The sequence below is a fragment of the Rhopalosiphum padi genome, chromosome 2 (assembly GCF_020882245.1).
Source record: "Rhopalosiphum padi isolate XX-2018 chromosome 2, ASM2088224v1, whole genome shotgun sequence".
Taxonomy (NCBI): domain Eukaryota; kingdom Metazoa; phylum Arthropoda; class Insecta; order Hemiptera; family Aphididae; genus Rhopalosiphum; species Rhopalosiphum padi.
The window spans coordinates 50,571,412-50,588,829 of NC_083598.1; the positions used below are offsets into that span (position 1 = coordinate 50,571,412).

Consider the following 17,418-nt stretch of genomic DNA (forward strand, 5'->3'; position numbering starts at 1 on the left):
TTTTAATTTGTATTAATACAGTTAGTTGAGAATCATATCACTCGAAATTAAAACCGTAATTTTGCTCGAGTCATCCATATGTATAAATACTTTCGTTGATGTAATTCAACAATTTTATGGCGAGACATGTACGTAAAATTATAAAATTCCAATGTACTACGAATAAAAGAAATATCAGAAAATGAAAATTTTTTATAAATAAAAATTCAAGACTATGATAATAATGAATTAACACGACACGAGTTTGTCAAGAGAGTTTCTTATAAGTTTTTACTGTTTTTAGCAATGAATAACAAATAATATTAAAGAATAATTATATACTTATCGTTTATTTAAATTAATAATAGACAACGTATTTTTAATTATACCTATTGGCTATTACTGTGTGTCTGTGTCAAATAAAAACGTAATTATTGACAGTATTAAGTCTGTAAAAATTCAAAGGAATATAATATTTTAAATACATTTTTTGGGACTCAACTAGTACAAAAAAGAATATACGGGTCATAGAACTCAACTGTATAACTGCGAACTGCCATCAAAATATTGCCCTTGAGAAATGGGAAATGGGAATGAAATCATTCACTGATATTTGAAGATATTATTCAGCCAGGTCAAGATCAATAAGCTTGCCAACAAGTATGTGAAAAAACCTAGAGCTACCACCAGTTACCAACACGGCTGCTAAACAACTTCTTGACAACTCGTAAAACATATTACCTATAGGCTATAGGCGCATGTTTAATGTTTGAAGCTGTACGACTTAGTTTAAGTGATTTAAGGCTACAGAAATAGGCATGGGCTATGTATCCTTATGTTTATTTATATATTTACTTATTTTGTATAATTATAAGTATATTCTTTATTAACTATAAAATATTATTGTATTTAGTACTTGTAGTATTTTACTCACCTATGACCATTAAAAAATGTAATTATGTCATAGGCAGTTAAAAAATTTAAAGTGACTTTGCCTCAATATGACTAGAAAAATTTGACCAATAAATTTAAATTAAATTTATTCATACCTATGTTATGTAATATTTATAAAATCAAAAGTATAATACTTGTTTTCACTATATTAAACAGTTCTTTCAATATCATTGTATACCTATTTCTACTAACCTATACATATTATCATTGCATCAAAATAACAAATATTTAATATTGCACGTATTTGCTTGCATGTATATATATTGTACATAAAAAGCAAGTAGACGCCAGTAAAAAACAATAATTAATTAAATAGGTGATTGATATTCCAAAAATATTTGGAAATATTAAAATTTAATTCAATTCTTTTTTATCTATAGACTATAAGTTATACAATTTATTTTATAAGACATATTGACATTTCTATTTTTTATGAATAACAGATATAAAGTTATCAGTGAATGCAATTCGTACAACAATGTATAAATTAATTTAAAAAAAAATAAGTAATGACTTTAGAAGAAAAAAACTTTAGTTAGAATGCCAATTTATCAAAAACGCATTAAATTATTTTCTAACCCATTAGAATATTGATTAATTGATTAAGGCATATTTTGAGACTACTATAATTAACCCTAGCTATAGTGCCATAACATCGTGTTTAAAGTATTTGAAAATACTATTCATACTCCCGATTAAGTGGCATATTCAATCTGGGAATGAACTAGTATAATATAAAGGTTTGACAGACAGGCTTAAAACATGGTTATTAAAATGAAGGTATATTATGTGTGTTACATATTAAAATAATTAACTAATTTAAGGCTCTCCTCGAGAGTATTTTCAAGAATATTTAAATAGTTTATTAATACGACTCTAGATACGAGAGGATTCTTTCACGTCCTATTTTAATCAACTCCTTAATTTTTTTTTTTTTTTTACTTAATACTAATCTGAACATTTTACTATCGTAAATGCAATAGTTATAAAAAAACCATCAAACACCTAATGTAACCTGTCCACTGATGTGTACCATACGTCCATACAAACATAAATAATTATGTATGTGCGTACTTATTATATCGTCTATTGTATATGCTACATATCTACCTTTAATAGGTACTTCGGATACAATATAAATAACGCATTGATAATACTTAACATTTAACATTTTCAACAATGCTTAACATTTAAATGTGCGCTCGATACCTGATAAATTTTAACGATGTTATTTTTACTCGGCAAATGTTTTGCCCCTTATAAAATCCAGTGATAATCATTTAAATTATTTTTGTACGCATACCTATAACGTTGGGCATACGTAAACTACGTCCGAATTTGTATTTATGTTAAAAAAGATATAACGTAAACTGCGCCCGGTTTACAACTATAAAACTATAAATTTATGACATACAACTTAATGAAAACAAAATTAGCTGTTATACTTATTTAGTTAAGTCTCTATGATTGTGTACTTTTTCAATTATTTATATTTACTATTGTACAACGACAATTGATTAACAATAAGTCTTGGAAGTTGTAGAAGTTGCATATTTGCCCTTAATTTATAGCAGACTAATCTAGAAATCAATTTTATACAATGATAAATACAAAAATTAAAAAGGCATATTTATGCATATTAGTTTCTAAAACAATATTACGATGGCACCATCCAATTTCGTAATAGATTTCGAAAAAACTAGTCATTTTGCATGTAAAACTGTTTAGCCTCAGATAATGATACACGGATGTTGCTTTCATCTCACGATATTGTGGAATAGAAATATCCAATAAAATGGTTTCAGTATTGGCTATTGGCTATAAAGATAAGAACAGCGATACTAAATGGTGTTTAGTTCTACGATTACTACGGTATACCATTTCTAAGCTCGGATGAAAGTGTACAGAGTATTTTGTAAATAATTAATTTAATGAAATCAAAGCCCGACGACGAAAGAGTGACCCGATTTGCAGATTATATAGTAGATGTATATAGAAGTGAAGAAGCTCAGTATCCACCTGAAATATGGGTTCGAGCAAATTATTCTTCGATTAACCATCAGCACCACCCCACCAATGCATGCGAGTTATTTCATTCTCATTTTAATTCTAGCCTTTATACAACTCTTTCAAATACTTTTATGCTTATAGAAAAGTTAAAATAAATTCAAATAGAAACATACTACGTACATTCAATTAAAAATTATATAAATTAATATCAAAATTCTAAAAAAACAAAAAAAAATTTAATAAATAATTAATAAAAATAATAGTGGTGAAACTCCAATAATTAATCAATATAATATGTATTATTACTTGTTAGATATTATATTTTTTTTAATTATATATTTTTTGAATTGATTATTTATTCTTATATTATTCATATTATATGGTTGAAATGAAATGAGTATAAATTAGAGATTATTTTGTAATTTTTGTTTATTTGAATTTGCAAAAATAAAGCTATTATTTTTTTCAATTTTTCTCTGTCGCAGTTTAGATGTCACCTTTTTACACTTAATAAAAACTTGAGCATAGTTTGCATTCATGATTTGGTGTTTACACCTTGGGCGAAGTTTATATATCGTCGATATCGTTAATTAGACAATATTTGATTCATTAGTACAACAGGTGGACGCGTAACATATTATAATTATGAATAGCTATGATGCTAGGAATACAATAATGGATAATATTTGAACAAGATAAGGTACTAAATATATTTTTGTCTCTTATATTATAAATGTTCATAGCCATATTATGATACGTTTCATTGTTAGTTCTTATTGTTTACACTGTTTACAGTGTTTACTTTACGTTTACACTGTAATTATGTGTACAAACCTAAAAAATTAAATCTACCTACCTAATTTCCTGTACAATTTACCATGTTTTTTTTTCGGAAATATTCCTATCAATAGTTAGATTGAGATTTATTACAGTTATAATACTGTTTAACAGCGCCGCACACTTGAATTTTTCAAACGATACGTGCACGATAATAATACTCGTGATTCTCACCGTATACACCTTATTAGAGACATTTATAAAAATCCTCGTTAGTGATTAGTCATTACAGAAATAAAATCCAATTACAAAATATACAGCAAGTTAATAACATAAGCTTATAGCTAAAATAGCATACATTATTATACGTGTAATAATATTATAATAAAAAATAAGGATAGGTATAGTGTATACGTGAGGATGGTGTGCTTGATAATTTTATATTATTAGGTACATATTTAATATGCTGATATTAAAAACTTAAAAATAAATTTCATGTTTTGTATAATAATCGTTTAAGAAAACGTCGTATTTACACGAGTTATCTTCGTCATACCGTAACAAAATTTACTTCCAGACGTTCCAGTTTTATGTTGTTGGTTAAATATTAAAATGAATATGTTAAAAAAAATTAAAGGTATGAACATTATAGGTATCTGTGAATATTTACGAATTTTAATTTTAAGTAAGTTATGAATATCTAAAGTTTTAGTATTTAAAAATGTTCATTACTCACTTATAATAGTCATAAAGATTAAAAAAATGTAAAAAACAAGTATAAACATATTTATAACTTAACAAAGCATTAAATATTAATGGAGACATATATTGTTAACTCTGAGAATGAACTGTGGAATAGATAAGTTTTATTTATTAGATTTCCTTTATAATGCTAGGACGTTGATTAGGTAGATAAAGGTATTATTAGTATGCAATACAAAGTACTTTCAACTTTCCAATTTTTTAAATTCACTAAAATATTAAATATTATATTATTTTATAATATTTTAAACTCATACATGCCTTAAACATACATAAAATATGTGTACTTATTTTGATAAAAACAAGAAATCTGATCGATCATAAAAAAAATTGGCCTGCTTAAATTTTTGCACCCATAACAATAAAAAACAAAACGAAAATTTGTGCCATTGATGTCTTAAATGTATGAAAATTCATAATTTTATAAAATATATAATATTATAATGTGTATATCTATTTATTATGTTATGACTCGTATAGATTTTAGTATTTAAAATGTCAAAACAATTGTTGCATAATATTATACATTATAAATAAAAAAATTAAGAAAAATCTATTAAAAATATTAAGAAGTTTTTAAAAATACTAATATTAACTAATTTTATTAGGTAATTACGATGTAGGTACTTATCTCGTGTAATATACTCAACCGTGATGCTTCATGACAATGCAGCATCCGCTGAAGATTTGAAGACCCATTTTTTAAGAAACTTCATGATATTGGTAACTATATTATATCCATAGTCTATAGTTCTATACACATTTCAAGGTTAAAATAATTTTTTATCATGTTATAAAAAAATTAAACAAATAGGTAATATGCAAAATTATTGGTTTCTTGAAATATTAAATAAACGAAACATCAATAATATTTTATTTTTTTTTTGTAATAAACAATAAAAATTATAAATATTTAGGCAATCATAAATTTTTCAGAATACACTATGATGCGCATTAAAAAAAATAAAATACTAATTAATAATTTTTGTTTATTAAATTAGTATTTTTCTAAAGAATTTTTTTTAAATGTTGTTTACATAAATAGTATACAAGTTCATATTAAGCACATTTTAATTTGTATGTCTAAAATTTGCACATATTTTTCAATTTTTTGCATATGAACTCTAATAATATTGTTATAATATAAACCTTACACTATATTAAACCTAACCTTGTATATAATACTTATATTATTTACATTCATCATTCGAACGCATACATATATTATTATAATTTATAATATACGCTGCACACGTATTTCACACTTAATTACTGCGAACATAAAATATTAAAAATATTAAATATACGATAATTGTATTATTATTATTGTTTCATCAACAAAATATAATGATATGATGGAATATCGTGATGCGCATATGAATAATGTGTAATATGTATAGATCGTAATCGCACGGGGGTCTATTATTAATATTATTTTCGATTTATTATTATTATTGCGACGAAAACAATAATAATAATTGTTTTTTTCCTTCCACAATACCACAGGTATGAATGCAATTTATTATAATATTATAATTGAATTGTTTGAAACAATGAAACGGGCATATTTACCACGCGTATTTAGCTGTCACCAGTTTGTAAATATTATATTCTTTTATTTTAATATATAATATACGTACAGACGGTTGATATATACTATTAAGGCACAAAAAATGTAGCAAATGTTATCTTACGTCATTGGTTTTTTTTTTTTTTTTGTAAAATGGTATGGTTTCATTATTTTATCCGAAAAATATTTCAATACATTAGTATCTAGGTACTACTCTGTACGAACAATAATTTTAATAAATTAATTAACTTATAAGCAGGGTCAGTAAGTTCATCCACTAAAACGATTGAATTGCTGGTATATTGTTTATATAATCAATATACCAAACTTCAAAAAATGCTCGAATATGTAGTACCTATAAAACTTTTCATGCAATAAAAATTCATTAATTTAAAAAAAATTATATTAATTAACTTCATTAATTTATAAATCAAAACTTAATCTTCTCATACTAGTCATACTTATATGTTTTTTTCAAACATAAATGAGTAATTTATTTCTGTTCTTGCATTGTATGATAATCTTTTTTATTGGACTATTCCATTATTTATAACATTTTATTATTAATTTATGTAAACATCTGATTGTATTGATTAGGTACTTACATAATTATAAAACATAGATAACATTTAAAAAGTTTTCAAATATTTTTTAAATTTTATATAATATAATATTTATTAAAAATTGGTACTTACTTACATCAGAGCTATTAAATTTTATAACAATTTAAATTATTATTGGAATATAAATTAAATGAAATTTGATGATTGTGCAAATATCATAATTTGCCAAATTTGCCTCGAATTATGGAATTATATGAAAAACAATACAATAAAGGTACTGAATTCTGTCACCTTGAAACTAAATTCTATACAATATATATTACATATATTATTTAACCATTAGCATTTAATAGGACTTATGACTTAGAAAAATTGATATACAAATGCATAAAGCCTGAATAAATTACCTATACTATACATTTAAAATTGTTTTTACATTTAAAAATGATGTATAACCTTAATCATGCATAATACAATAACCTGCTACCTATGTATAGTATTTTTAGTTATAGGAGAGCCGAGGACACGTCATTGTATAATATATGTGCGTATACATAAAACGTCAACAAATATTTGACTTAAGGACATATTATATTATGGCCAACGATATATGCCAGTAATGTGGGTACAGATACTTAAAAATATGTTAAGTGTAATATGCGTAAACGTCACTCCCCACACGCACATGTTACTATACACTATACAGAGTGATTCATTAAGTATGCTCACCCTTTGTTTTTTCTTTAATAATGTAATTATTCAAATTCTGAATTTTTTTAAATTTTTAAATATAATTTTATAAGTTTATATTATATAAAGATCACGTTTTAAAGTTCTTAATAATTTTATACCACTAAAGAATTATCCTGTTGGGACATAAATTCCGTTTTTTCAAATGAGAAACCCTATTTCTATTATAAATTATTTAGTGGCTAATTTTTCTGAAAATATTGGTGTGTTAAAATTAAAATTCGAAAGAGTAGTTTTGAGTTGATTATAACTTTGTGCACGGAGTGATTCTTGATCTAAGATAATGGGTTTGGAAGATATAAGGACAATTATAATTAGTTAAAAATTATAGTAGTTAATATTAATATATCAAAATATTTTACAACTTTTAAAATTCATCTAAGTATAATACTAGATACAATATTAAATATATTTTATATTTTTGTAAAACCATTTTTAAGAACTATTATTCTTAGTATAAAAATTTTAATAACTCATAAACTACTTGTTTGCATTTTAGTACAATTTTAAGTACTTACGTAAACAATATCGATTCAACATTTAAAAAAATAATTTACAGCAAAAAAAGAGGAAAGGTTCTAATTTGAAAAAGATAAGTTTGTATTACCATATGACACTCCTTAAGTTGAGAGTACAAAAAACTTCTGGAATTGGAAAACATAGTTTTTGCGTATACCTATTTAAAAATTTCAAAAATCTGAAATCGTATCATTAAAGGACAAAATAGAAGTGAGCATTTACCTGTATATAGTTATTGTCATGTATATCGATAAAATATTAAAATGTGTTGATTTTTGTTAGCTGTTGACAAATTTTAATAATAATCAGGCAATATAATATATATATACACAATTATTCTTATAAGACATAAACATGCATAATACATGTGTAGGTACACACATATAATGTATAAAATTAGGAATCAGGATAATATTAATAGAATATGATTATATGGAATTATATGTTCAGATCAAGGTAAATATTTTTGTCATTTTTGAAAATGTAAATTATTGTATGATCTTTTATTTTTATAGAGAGTTATATTTTGTTATATATACCTATATGTAGGTATACCTATTGGCTATTACCTGTACTCTGTAGAAGATAATAAGTACATTTGTTTACCTAATGATTTGGAGATAAAACTGATAGAGAAATTTTTTAATTTTTAGCAAACCCGATGATATATCTAGATACCTGCCGACAATATAAACATACTAATATGCTATACACAATAATATATGTATTTTAAGACTCGACTACATCGTCAGTTTTCGAATAAAAAACAATTTATTCAGTATTTTCGAATTCTACAAAAATATGTACCTATTTATTATGACATTAATAATTCCAGTTTGTTTTGCTTATAATAGTGGTTACTAGTTACGATTTTTTTAAAAAAAACTCTGGTTTGTCGACCCTTGTTATGATGTTCAGAAGTAAATGTGGGCAAACACGTGGGAACCATCGTGACAGTTGGGTACATATATGATAATGACATATATATATAATAGAAACAATATACAACTTACATTGTAATATTGTACATAACTAATATGCATTGTTTGAATAACGCGTATATGGTTTTTTTGTGTTCTTGCTCGACATATCACTATTTTACTATATACCGTAAAACATAAACCACCTGTGAAAACGCGCATCAGGTGTCCCGCATAATATGCGTTTTCAATAATATTATGTATATACTATATACTAATATACAGTTGGTACTCGGTTGTATAGTATGATACCGTCTATACCGTGGTAGTGGTAGATTAGTACTATAATATCAAATAAATATTTGTTAAATTAATTTGTTCCCGGCAATTATACCTATATAGCGTAGGTATCTAATTTATTTACTTTTAACTTCGTTAAGTTAACAAATACTAACGAGGAATTTCTAAAATTGTGTATTAAGTAAAGTGTCAGGTCGATACTCGATAATGTAATGGGTTTGAAATACATGGGGATTCTAGATGATTTAAATCTTATATTTATAATAGAGATGCCAATTGTACTTTCATATTTTTATACACAATTGATGAACAAGTACGATACATTTTTGACTATTCTACTTTTACTTTTACTTTTACGATACAATTAATACAGTAAGATGAATTACATAGAGAACTTCAAACTTAAGATAAACGGCCAAATTTTATCGACGTAACGATATTCTTTTTACGTTTTACGTGTTACTTATTCAGTATTATTAAAGTCTATTACCTACCTAAAATAGAATAAAATGGTTCTTTGGTGTGTCATGAAAAACAGATATGATATAAAAGTAAGTAAAGTTTTACGTTTATTTGAAAAGCAATTGAAAAAAAAGTGGTTGCGATCACTTCATAGTTGATCCATCCATGGATACAATATTTGACGATTTCCTTATAGGTACAGATTTGAATACGGTATTTTTAGTTTAAGAGAAAAATAATAATAACATAATGTGAAGTCATCAAAAATTATACCAGTGGTTGTAAAAATAAATATAAATATAGATACGGTACTTCAATTCTGTATTCAGATAGATCACGTACAGCTTAAAAACGAGTTTGGTAGTTCGCATATATTTTGCATACGATATCACAACAAACATTTCTTATTCTGTTTAAATGTTAGCGAAAAGAAAAAAATCTCAGATAAATGTAATCCAATATGTGTCATAACCCATAAGACAAAAAAACCAATAAATTCATTATAATGATATACGTATAAGGGATATATATTTTCATCGTATACTATAATACTGATTACCTACTATGTATAATATTATTATATGCTATACCGTTCCGCTCAAAAATACAGAAAATAGAATAGAATAAAATATATACGCGTTTTAGCTCCGGCGGTGTATTGAACTCTAGGTACTAATGTAGGTATATGTATATAAATATATTATTATGAATAATACTGAATATATACCTTAGTCCTCGTTATAATGTTCAAATCGACAAACGAACGGTATGATGATTAATGACGCGTATTCGTGAGTACAATATTCTGTCGATTACGGTTCTAAAAAAAAATAAAAAAAAATAATAAATAATAAATTAAACGAACAAAATTTTCTTCCAGTATTATTCACCGAACAATATTATTTTACTACGTACCTCCTGTAAAAAAAAATAAAATAAAGTAAAAAACAATCCATATGGATCATCATGTTTACAAGTTCAGCAGAAGTAAAAATTATTTGATTATATTTAATATAATATGTTTAATACTTTAATAGGTATCATACGTTACACTTTATAGGTACATGTTAATACACAAAACAGATAATATAATATAAGTAATTAATGTTGTACGTACAAAAATAACCCAAAAATAATCTAGCTAAGGAAACAGATAATTCATTGAAGTTTTATCTATATTATATAATAGATAAATCTTGAAATATTTTTCCAGATAATAGATCAAAAATAACCTCGAGTCACTTGTAGATTGCGTACAATATCACAGGTAAATTTTAAGTTCCTTGCCTCCTTGGATATTTGTTCCCTTTAAAACAAAAAAAATATGTACAGTACTTTTGTTTGAATTATTAAATAATTTGATTATATACCCAAAATTATTAGAAAATACAATTTAAAAACAAGTTCTATTTAAACTAAACAAAAAAAATTTGTTTTTATAGAAACTCATAAAATATTACTTTTACCTATAAAACATACTTATGACTTTACGAGTCATAGTAATCTTAGAGTCTGTTGATAGTTATATATTATTTAGTAATAATTTATTGTTTTTTAAAAATATTGTTTGTCAAAGAATGCAATTAAAAGTGTATGCATTCATTCGAAAAAGTAAAAACTTAAACATTATAATGATAAAAAAAAATGTTGTTTTGTAATCGACTATTTTCAAAAACGTTATTATTATTGGTATAATAATTAATAACTTACTCTGCCTATTACCTTTTAGTATTTAAAAAAAATTGTGTTTACCTTTAAAAGAATCGCTCCATTTACATTTACATATTATAATAATACAATATTATTATATTACTCGTATATTGGGTAAGGAACCATCGGATATGGGTATAAGGATAAGTAACAGAAAACCACTACACAATAATGACTTGCATATAATACCTAAATCTTTGGACTGGATTAAAGCGTGCGATTTACCGCTTTATTTTCCTGTTAACTCTTTTCTTTCTGTTTCTCGAGTAAACGACGGTTGTGACTATAAAATATAATATTTTTGGTGTATTTACATAGGTTATGCTGAAATAGTAGACTAATAGACAAATTATTCGGTCGATCGTTAACGTAATATACATTTTAGAATAAGTATTTAGTTGACTATTGTTGTAATTTATGTAGTTACATAATATCATGCTTTGTTAACACTCACATTCACTGATATAATAATGTAAAAAATGAGTTAAACTAGTTAAGACTTTAATTTTTCTTTAATATTTTTACTTAACTATAGTGAACGAATTTTCTAAAAAACAAAGTAAAGAATCATTTGTAATCACTAATCACTATTAGCCTTATCCAGTTTATTTGAAAAATAACAATACGTCTATAACTCAAGTTAAAACTAATTAATTAATAATTTTTTTGCTAAGGCATTTTGTGTTACATTAATGTATCCCGTATAATCAAATTACGTTAAATAAACATATATTAACAAATACATAATATAGATACTCCTATTTAATAATTTGGTTAACAAAAATATCTTATTATGGGAATAATATATAGAATATATATTTAATGTAGTGCAGTATCCTCATCCTCCTGGATATGCCACTATTATGCACGACCTGCAAATGAGGCCTAAACACGCCTATGGAGAAGATGTTATTACTAGTAGGCAGATGGATTGAAACGTTCGAAGCGTTTTGGTATTGGAAGGCTTTGCCTCATAACTGAATATCGTATGTCCAAACTTATCGAATTATTGACTTATACATTGTAAGTTTATTGGATAGGGAAAGCTTTAATTTTGAGAGTGATCTAAGGATATGAAGTCTAGAGATAACAGTTTTATGTGCTCCAGGTTAGGCGTTTATTTAGACTCTAGATTCTAGAGTAAGACAAAGATATTTAACTTTGTTTACCGTTGAAATTGTTAGATTATTTAGCGTAACAGCAGGTGGTAAATCGAGATTTCTAAGTGAAAAATTTACTTGAACAGATTGAGTTTCGTTTATTTTGATTTTTCACCTGTTTGCCCACAAGCTGATGCTGATCATATTTAAATGGTTTTGGATCATATCACCGGCTGTAACGTAGTTTTCGCGGGAGGTGGTTATTACTTTATTAGTGTGTGTATTAATTTAAAGCTGTAAAAGTAAATACAAATATTAGGTATATTGTTTATAAACAACTATTAAACTTGAAGCTAATGTTCTTAACGTTGAATTATAAAAAAATGTCACTATTATTATTCTAATATATCTATGCTATAATATTATTTATATTATAGTATTTAAATATTTTATTTATTTTTAAATAATTTAATGTGATTATCATACTTATGTATTTATTATTTTATCCAAAACAAGATTTCCTCTCAGTTGAAATTTATATTCAATTGCTGAAATACAAAAGATGAACTTGGTGTACGTATTTTTGATGTTAAAATTTAGATTTTTAAACCTGGATTTAACATCCAATTTTCAAATTATTATATTTCCTAGATTTATCGTATTTAATTTTGTTGTTTTGATGATATTTGTTTCAGTGATGGTGATAAAAATCGTGCACTAAGGAGTTCAATCTATATAAAAACTTCAATAATATGTTGTATGCTAATTAAATCAATTTAAAGTAACATGGTATTTTAATCACATTTAAAACCGTGTGTAGGTACTGCGTATAAATATACTAATTAAATATTAAATTAAAAAAAATATGTTATAATACCATATTATTATACTAATAATTACTAACATTGATGATATATGTAATTTTGTATAAATTATATAGTAATGTATAATTTAATTATTATTTAATTTAATTTATTATTCATTGATAAATCGCATAGACATAAGTGTTTAGACTTTAGACGAACATAACTAAAAACGTATTAGAACCTATTTATAAGTATATATCATAACATGCTTATTGTACGCATTTATTATGGTCTATGCATGACATAGATAATATAATAATATGTAATTAGACGATTTCCCATATTTTATTCCATACTATCAAATATAGTCAACACGTATTTTTTATTTAGGAAATTTTTATTGAGTTTTATCATTTATGTAATCAAAAACACTTATCAGATTTTTTTTAAAACAACCTTGCTTAAAAAATATGGATATTTATTATAATAAGTATTCATTATTTTCTTTTTTAATTTGTACTTTTTTTTATCAATTTTATAAACACAAAATTATTTTTATGATTTAAATAATAATAACATTAATACACAAGGGCTAATATTTAAAATTAAACATATTTACTTTATCTCTATTCAAGGCGTACCTACGTACATTTTTCGCGCTGTGTAAATGGCATGTTAAAAATACAATAGTTATCACAAATTTATAAGCAATTGATCGGTATTCGTCAATTATAATATTTTTAAGAAAATAATTTTCAATTTTATTATTTATTATTATTATTATTATTATAAATCATTCAAGTTTTTTTTAAAATAATTTTATTAATGGTTACAACGGAATAGCATACTGAAACAATAAAATCTAATATATACAAATCTCGTGTCACAGTGGAAAATGTTTGTTACCAAACTCCTCCGAAACGGCTGGACCGATTTACATGAAATTTTGTGTATATATTCAGTAGGTCTGAGAGAGTGATGTAAACTATTTTTCATACCCCTAAGTGTAAAGAGTGGTTCTCCACAAATAGCGTTCTTATTTTGGACAGACTATAGTATCTATATCCGTGCTCTTGGCGGAACAGTTATGTAAAATTGATATGTCAGAGATATCATCTATGCATCAAATCAGAAATCAAAAAATATTTTTTATCCTTATGCTAAATATTAGCATTGTTAGCATTATAGGCAGCCAAACTTAACACGGGTACATTTTGTACGGGCGACGAAGTACACGGGGACAGCTAGTAATAATTTATATATAAATTAAAATTATCTAATGACTAATACGAAAATCTCTATGGTATATTGGTAGCTATGTATAAAATAAACAATTGTCTTTTATTATTATTTATCTAAAGGTTCGATTCACATTAATCAATCTTGACTTTATAAGCATTTTCAGAGAGATTATTAAGAGTGATATACCAATTATGCATTATTTAATCATTTTATTTTTACTTGGCATTATTGTCATGTATGGGACATTTAAAAGGAAACATATTTGTATCGTATTATATCGTATTTTACAGAATTACCTGAAAACAATCATTTATTATGATAAAATATATAAGACTATACGGAAGTACAAGTGGATTTACCGGCAGTGAAAGATACAGTATATAGTGTATACATTCAACATTGATAATAAAATATTAAAAGAAGAATTCGACAGAATGATAGAAAACAATTTAGTATTGGAAAAAAGATTGACAGATTTATCAGGTAATAATTATTATAAATGATGGATAATATTAATTGTTGTTATGCAAATATCTTATATGATTAATATTATATAGATATGATCAGACACAGTGAAAAAAACAAATATCGTCAATGTCGAGATATCTACAAGTACCTTTTAAACAAAATTATTTAAATTATTTAATTGAAAGTTCATCTTTAAGTATATTGTTAAGGACATATAATATGTCCGTTAAACTGTAGCTTATAAATAATAAGAATAAAAATATGATTTTACGGAATAGTAGACGGGCATAGAATAAACAAAGTAATACATTATTATTACTTCGATTTCAGTTGTGTCAATATGAAGAATCTTTGTTAACAAACATGGCCCAACCGCAACCACACACGCAGTTGGATAAATCTTACGCGTCTTCGGCGCTGTTTGTACGACAAGATTAACAAATTTTCTAAAGACCAGCAGTCGGTTTTACATTAAAAACACGTATTTGCTATTTGCCACACGCTGTTCGTTTGCTTAGGTGATACTGAAAAGTCGATTCGGAAGTGTGGATCACTGAAAGCCTGGAACGAAACCCTAGAAAGTAATACGCACTTCTATTAAACGTCTATTTATTATGATATATATTTACGATAAATCAATATTATTTTTACTACACACGTATGTTTGTATGTTTTGTGCGCAGGAGATGTAATGAAGAATACTTTAAACATCAGTGCATTGAATCATTCGTCCCAGTCGTTGGAGTTGGCTAGATGCTATGACTTTGGGTCAACTAGAATGATGCCCTCCCCCGATAAACACGGTTACATTCGACCAGATACATTCGGAGTTTCGACGGTGTGCAATAATAAGTCTTCGGTGCCGAAACCGCCGGATACGTATTTGGTACCAACGACACCATCGTATCCACCACCCCCATCGCCGGCTCTTAAAGCGCCACCGCTGCTGTCGTTGGCGGCGCGGAGTACGCCAAAACCTATGAATACAGCTACCGGTGAAAAATTGCACTATAGGTTTCCAATCACAACGGACATTTTAAAATCCGTTGTGCTTAAACCATCCGGCGAGAGGAAGCAAAATCAGTGTGTAGAGTTAAAATGATGACGTTACAAAACGCGTCATATTGTTAGTTTATTGTTGATTGTTTATTTATACATAAAATAAAACTGTTAATACCATAAGAGTGTACCGATGTTCTACTCGATGTTTTTGAATTAACCGTAAAATTCCGATTTTAGATGATTATACCCATCTAAAACACCACAGATCGTAAATATGAAAAATAATGAGTCTTTGAATTTGGTGAGCAGTGATAAACATTACCGCACGGGGTTCACCGTCCGGAAAATGCGTATTCTAAAATATTTCATCTACGTATTTGCAGGCTTCGTCAATTCGACTCAGATCGATATACCGTATTTTATTTCCAACGAAAAACCAACGTTTAAAAATGAACGAGGTCCGCGACGTTTTTCGATCCCGACCGTTTAGTATTGAAAAAACGTCTATGATGTCTGTGGTCTGTGGCGTAGAATGCACCAGCCGTTGTAATATAATTATGCAATAATACACAGCGTATTATGGTATTTACAGTGATAGTCGTTTAATGCTTTTATTCTTTGAATATCCTCGAACGGTACGCGAAATTAATAAAAGAAATAAAAATGAAAATCGGGGTTAACATTCTTAATGTATCGGCGGACCCATTGGTTTAGAGCCATAACTCTCGAGGGATGGTGTGGAACGAACGTATAAAACCATACCTCGCTCCTCCGTCCGCAGTTACCGCACCCACTGTAATGCGCCAATGCTTCGGTCACGGATGCATCAATTGTTTTCAACGATAAATGCGGAATATGTTTCACTATAGTATACATTGTCATTCTGCAATAACTCATTTTAACAAATATTTTTCAAATATTATTTTGCAAAATAATTACTGTGCATCAGGCACTATAGAAAGCTATAATATTATTTTAATTAGCCACTTTAGTTTCACCTATGAACTCAAAACTAAAACACAGTTATTTAATATTAGTGTTAGTTCAGTGTATAGGTATAGATGTTTTATTTAAATAATCTATTAGATAATCACTAATGCTGTTTTTTTTTAAATATTATTATAGTTTATGCAAGAGAGTGAAGAAAAGTGCTAGCAGTTCATGGGTTGGTGTTTTTAAAAATAAACACAGTGATTGGTGAATAATGTGCAAATTATTATTATCATTATTATTATTATCAGTGGCACATCCGAGTTTAGGAAAATTGTGAGTCCGTCATAAATTTTGAAACGAATCTTTATCATAGTTTAAAGGTAGCTCTGGATAACACGTCTATACGTTTATATTAAAAAAGAAAAAAAAATTGTAAAAATAAATAGTATATTTTATTCTACATTGTAATGTATTGTGTTGTCTATGCATTTTAAAATTTAAAGTGTACATCTACATAAAATTCGTAATTTATCTAAAAATAAAAACAAAGTAGTAACTAAAACTAAAACTGTCAGCTATTGACTTGTAAAA

The 17,418-nt window shown here is 26.2% G+C and overlaps 1 protein-coding gene and 1 long non-coding RNA gene across 13 annotated transcripts in view; one reads left to right on the forward strand and one right to left on the reverse strand.

Moving 5' to 3' along the window:
• Positions 1 to 17,418, forward strand: part of LOC132919501 (uncharacterized) — a 41,358-nt gene that overhangs the window by 15,697 nt on the left and 8,243 nt on the right. For 4 of the 12 annotated variants that reach the window (XR_009660642.1, XR_009660635.1, XR_009660643.1 and 1 more), the window contains exons 2-6: positions 13,072 to 13,192; positions 14,715 to 14,907; positions 14,982 to 15,036; positions 15,223 to 15,473; positions 15,576 to 17,160. The exons of 2 other annotated variants lie outside the window; for them this stretch is intronic. The gene's annotated coding sequence lies outside the window, so the exon portion shown is untranslated. The remainder of the gene's footprint in view (positions 1 to 13,071; positions 13,193 to 14,714; positions 14,908 to 14,981; positions 15,037 to 15,222; positions 15,474 to 15,575; positions 17,161 to 17,418) is intronic. 6 more of the 12 variants (XR_009660637.1, XR_009660640.1, XR_009660638.1 and 3 more) reach the window with 6 other exon arrangements.
• On the reverse strand, positions 10,541 to 15,685 carry LOC132919504 (uncharacterized). The gene is made up of 3 exons (XR_009660647.1): positions 15,551 to 15,685; positions 15,212 to 15,466; positions 10,541 to 10,872 (listed from the first exon to the last, which is right to left on the reverse strand). It is a non-coding gene; the product is annotated as an uncharacterized LOC132919504 (long non-coding RNA).